The sequence below is a fragment of the Tupaia chinensis genome, unplaced genomic scaffold, assembly GCF_000334495.1.
Source record: "Tupaia chinensis unplaced genomic scaffold, TupChi_1.0 Scaffold000377_2, whole genome shotgun sequence".
Classification (NCBI taxonomy): domain Eukaryota; kingdom Metazoa; phylum Chordata; class Mammalia; order Scandentia; family Tupaiidae; genus Tupaia; species Tupaia belangeri.
In genome coordinates, this window is record NW_006159876.1 from 3898610 (window position 1) to 3904609 (window position 6000).

Here is a 6000-nt window from a genome sequence, read left to right on the forward strand (position 1 = left end):
GGGTTGATAAAAAGGTAGAACCCAGTGGGATTGCCAAGCTGAAATTCACAGGGCTGAGGTTTTTGTGGCAATACTGGTCAAGTGAAAATGCAAATTAAGCTACTGTGCCTGTGTCCCGCCTTCTGCCTTCAGCCTTCCTGGCCCCATTTGGCCCAGGGCCACCTCTCCCTCTCAGAGAAGGATCTTTCTCAGCCACAGGAAGCCTTTGCTGAGTGCTTGCCCTGGAGGAAGCCCAAGCCGGACACTTAAGGCCAGTTTCCTGCCCTTGGCAAGTGATCACACAGATCCCAGTTGTTCACCTTTTTACCGCATCTTCTTTTTCTGGAAGAGGTTTTTGAACATGAACTATGACACCAGTCAGATGGCTAGTGGTTAAGGCAGCTGGCTCTCACTGACCGACTGTGTTGTTCAAGTCCTGGACCTGGTGGGATGTAAAACACGCCATGCACAAGTGCATGAGTTCCTAAAATATCCTGAAAGAAGAATGGAGAAGAAGGGATTGTGGCTGGGGGTCAGCAGGTGGCGTGTCAGTTAATGATGCTGGACTCCCACATGGTCGACCCTGGTTTGAGTCCCAGACCAGGCAGCTTGCTTTGTCACTCTCTCTCTCTCTCTCTCTCTCTCTCTCTCTCAATCTCTCTCTCTCTTTCTCTCTGTCCCTTTCTGGTAAAATTTAAATAAATAAATAAATACATAAAGTTAAATAAGATAATTCTTTTTTTTTTTTTTTTTTAAAGAAGGAATTGTGTATGGTCACTCCCCCTAAGGGATGATTTACGGCTTTCTCTCTCTCTCTCCTGTCTCACTCCTGACTAGCCTACATGCAAATACATGCAAATTTTAAAAAAGAGAGGAAGAAAGGAAATGAGCTGTAGAATTCAGCTGTTTTGTCCCTTGCACAGATCACCAGCCAGTTATTCATGACCCAAAGCAGGTTTTCTTTTCTAGACTGTACGAAGCTAGGGTGGAGAGAGACTGGTTGGATGAGCCCTGGTTCTGAACAGGGAATGCAGTGCAGTCAGGTCATCTTTTCACAGCCTCCTACTTATTCCAGGGAGAGCAATTACAATCAGTCATTGCCAGGAAAAATCCTTCCCTTCTGTAAGTCAATCCACAGTCCAGAATGTGCAAAAATGTCCCCACCTGTGGCTCAAGCACCTCCTTCCAGAGCCTGCCTGGGGTATGGGGAAGTGACCTTTCTACTGTGTTCAGTTTGACCCAGCTGCTAATTCCTGGTTCTCTGTTCTGTCTACCTGGTTGCAAGGTGCAGCACTGGTGAGTATGTTACCATCTGTGTAGAAATAGTGGAGTAGCGGGAAGTAGAGTACCCACATATATACATGTGTTTGTGTGTCATAATATAGCACTAGAAGTACATGCAAAAGGGAATAAGTCATTTCTTAGGGGAGAAGAAGACTGTCTGGAGGGCCAGGATGATAGAAAAATTGTCACTATGTGCTCATTTATACTTGGGAAATTTGAACCATGCAGCAGCATTGCTGACTGAAAGGCTTACATGTGGGCCCACCCTCGTGGTGCAGGCTGTGTGGTGCCTGCTGCATGGTTCTGGAGCCAGAAGGGAAGATAGGTCAACCTGCACATGCTGGGTGCACCTGTGATCTTCACGGGCTGGAAGGCTTGTGTGTGTGTGTGTGTGTGTGTGTGTGTGTGTGTGTGTGTGTGTGGTAAGAGGGTGAGAGTGGCAAGAGATTGTTGCATAGAAGGCCCTATTAAGAGTACCTGTCTAGGGGGGAGGACAACTGGCAGGTAGGTGGTGTGGTGGTTAAGGGTGCTGGTCTCCCACATGGCTGACTGGGGTTCAAGTCCCAGACCTGGCAGCTTGCTGTCTCACTTTCTCTCTCTCACTCTCGCTCTGTCCCTCACTGATCAAATTAAAATAAATAAATAAAGTTAAAATAAAATAATTCTTGAACTGGGGCTGGCAGGTGGCATGGGTGGTGAAGGGTGCTTGACTCCCACATGGTCAACTATAGTTCAAGTCCTGGACCTGGTGGTTTGCTTTCTTATTCTCTCTCTCTCTGTCTCTCTCTTTCTCTCTCCCCCACTTTCTGGTCAAATTTAAATAAATAATTTAATTTAATTTAATAATTCTTTAAAAATAAAATACCTTTCTCAGGACCACCGTATGGTGTAATGGTTATGTCTCTGGGCTGCCACGTAGTTAACTGCAGTTCGAGTCCTAGACACAGCAGCTTAAACACATGCCGAGCACATGTGTGTGCGTGCCCAAAATCCCAAAAGGAGAATGGAGGCGATGGAATTGTGACCTGGTCATCCCCCCAGGGGGTCATTTCTCACTTTCTGTCTCTGTCTCTCCAGCAATTGCACACACCCTATAGCAAGAATCTAAAAAAAAAAAAAAAAGGAAAAAAAAAGTACCTGTCTTAAAGGGAAGAAAGAAACTTTAAAAAACATTTTTTGTGTGTGCGGTAAATTTTGCTGTAGAGTACATGTGCTCATTACAGAGATAGAGAGACAGAAGGAGAGTGACAAAGCACCCGGGGGGGGGGGGTGGCCATGCGCAATCTTTTTCCTTGCATTCTCCTCTCATGACTCTGGGCATGCACACACGTGTCCCCATCATGTTTTTCAAGCTGCTGGGACTTGAACCACCCATTTGGCCATGTTTCAGCACCTTAATCTCTACACCACCTCTGGTCTTATATATATATTTTTTTTCTTTTTAAGACAGATTTTTGTTATAGGACACATGTGCTTGCCAGAGAAGTAGAAAGAGGCAGACAGTGAGAAATCATCCCCAGGGAGTGTGGGCACACTTCAATCCCTTCTCCTCCATTTTCCCCTCCATTCTTTTCTCAGGGCTTTGGACACGCACACACACCTGGCGTGAGTTTCAAGCCTCTGGGTCCGGGACTGGAACCACAGTCAGCCATGTGGGAGTCCAGCAACTAATCATTGCACCACCTACTGGTTCCAAGAGGAGAAGCTCTTTTTGGTGAATACGGTTTGGTTTGTCCTATGCTCTGAAACGGGGCAAAGTGTGAGGGGAAGCAGAGAAGCAAAGTGTAGCCCCTGTACCCTGTAATCGGCAGCTGTGTGAGCACTTCATGCTACGGCTCATGCTTTCATGCTTAGATATCAGCCTCCCCACTCAGACAGCCTCTTTTGGCACTGTGTAGCACCTAACACGAGGTGCTTCAGAAGCATGTTACAAAAGCCATCTCTGTGGATGACAACGCCCTGTGCTAGAAACGATGGCTCTGCACCACTCCCTGACACCCTGGCATGCTGTCTTGTTCATCTCTCAGATGGCAGATAGCTTGCCTTTTCTTTTCTTGTTTGTCTGTCTGAGAGATTTTTGCTATAGGGTGCATGCGCTAGCCAAACAGACAGACAGAAAGCAAGAAATCACCTTCAGGGACATGGCCATGCCGCAATGCTTCTTCTCCATTCTCCTCTCGGGATCTTGGGCACAAGGGCACACACGCCCAACGTGAGTGTTTTAAGCCACCAGGTCCGGAACTTGAACCTCTGTCAACTCCGGGGAAGTCCAGCGACGTAGCCATTTCACCATCTACTGGTCCCAAAGAGCTTGCCTTTTTCTGACGTGCACCTAGAGTGCAGGGCAGCACAGAGCACGTGGGGCTTTGTCAAGGACGCGTGCAAGAAGGCAAGGCCAAGGCCTGACAGGTGAGCCGGAAAAACATCGTTTATTTCGTTCATAGACAACAGAAGGAAGGGCGCGCTTGTCCCACACGCCAAAAGGAGCCAGATCTCCGTGAAGGTGAGCTGCGGGACACCCATGGGCGAGGAGCCCATGGAGGCTGCTGCTGCTGTGTCCTGCTCTGCAGCACAGTTCGGAAAGGGGTGGGAGAAGGCCCCACAGCCGTCAGAAACTGGGAGAGGAGAGCTCCGCGTAGCCTCCCCTCCTCTCCTCTCCTGGGAAGATTGCTACATGATCTGCAGAGACTCTGAGAAGCTTTGGTTCAAGCCTTGGCCTATCCTCATAGGATACCTGTAAGGTTGCAAGGGTGTCAGATTACCGTGGCAGAAATATTCCTCTACAGCCTTCTCAGAGTTTCAGATGTGTGTATATTATCATTATTATTATTATTATTTTAGGTTTTTGCCACAGGGCACGTGTGCTCACTGGAGACAGAGATAGAGAAAATGAGAAATCACTCCTTAAGAGGATGGCCACACTGCTAACCCTCCCCCTCCATTCTCCTCCTGGAATTCAGCATGATTTCCAAGCCACCAGGTCTGGGATTTGAACCACCGTCAGCCCTGTGGGAATCAAGTATCTTAACCACCATGCCACCTGCTGGCCCAAGATTTGTTTATAATCCTGCCATAGAGGGAGAAAATCAGTCTGAAAAACAAGAAATCTGAATTAAAATTTGTTCAATCTATAATTAGCAAGGTGACTTAAGTATTTTACCTCTCATGGCTCTTTTTTTAAATCCATGAAATTGTGTATTTTTTGTTTGCTTTTTGGAATTGGGGTTCTAGCTCCTCTTATTTCGATATAAACTGCATAGAACAGAGTAGTCTACTTTGCTCAGTGACTAGAATGGTGATAGACACATGGACGTGATCCAATGAACACTTGTTGGATGAATGAAATGAAGTGCAAGATTCTGTGTGTGTGTGTGTGTGCATTTCAAACTTTAAAATCTGCTCTCAAGTGATTTGCAAAAAATTCATAAAGGAGACCCAGAGAAAATGTACTTTTTAAAAAGGGAACTTAACTTTGAAGAAGCCTGAGGGAAAGGCTGACTTAGCCTCAGAGCAAGTAATTACACAGTGCGGAGTGGAAAGCGGTACCCAAGTGGATCTTTTATTAGTGCTGTTATAATACACTAATGGCACACAACTGTGACACAGGGCTCTTTGTAATAATAGAAAATAAAGGAGGCCTGGCTTTCCCACTCTTTTGTCCCACACCTCTGACTTTTCAAGTCACCTTCCTAGACTTCCTTTTTCTCCTTCTCTCAGATAGCAAATAGCATAGACTAGAAAAGTTCATTGCCAGCAAGGGATCTGATTATGTGATTAGAATGAGTCACTCACCTCTCTCTCCTGGATCCATGTACTCCCCAGAGAGAGACAGAGACAGAGATGAAGAGAGAGACAGGGAAAGTAAGAAGGCACTCCCATAGAGGGGATGGCAGGCTGCAATCCCTTCTCCATTCTCCTCTGGGAGTTTTGGGCACAGCAGGCACACACTCCCCCCCCAAGTTTTTCAAGCCCCCCAGGCCCAGGACTGAACTGCCCAGTCGGTCATGTGAAATCAAGCGTGTCAATATGTGCACTTCCTGCTGGCCCTAGTTTCCTTATCTTTATATGCTAGTGTGACATGCATGGATTTCTGAAATTACAGTTAAGGGACATATCCCTTTCACAGACAGAGAAACCATGACTCAGAGAGATGGAATGGCATGCTGAAGATCACTATGAATAATATTAGGGGTAAGTTTCTGATTCCAAATTCAGGTTTGTTTCCATGGCAACAATAAAACCAGCAGACCTCCTAGGCTCTAGTCTCTTGTCTCTGAATCACCTCCAGTAAGGGACAAAGATTTTTTGCCTGATTGCTGCTTGCTCTAATCCCAGCATCTACCACTCTGCTCGGCACATGGACAGGACATTTGTTAAATCTGAGCAGGCACTCCATAATTATTTGCTGAATAAAAACAAAACGAGTGAGCAGAAACGCATCACGATTTTGCCACATGACTTCCAACAATCCGCTGCCCTTTTCTGGATTCCGTTTCTCCTCTCCCGACCTCCCCTCACAGCCCAGTCGGGTCTCCCTCGCGCGCCTGCTTGCTCCTCCGGCCGCTAGATGGTGTTGTGGCGACAGACCGTGCTCGGCGGCGAGCAGCGCTCTCCTTGGCCCAGATGCACCTCTGCCTGTCGGAGTGCGGGTCGCGAGGAACCGGAAGTGCCTGAGCCGCCGCGGCCGCCGCCGCTGCCGCTTCACAGTGCCGCGTTCGCCGCCTGGGTTGCCCACGG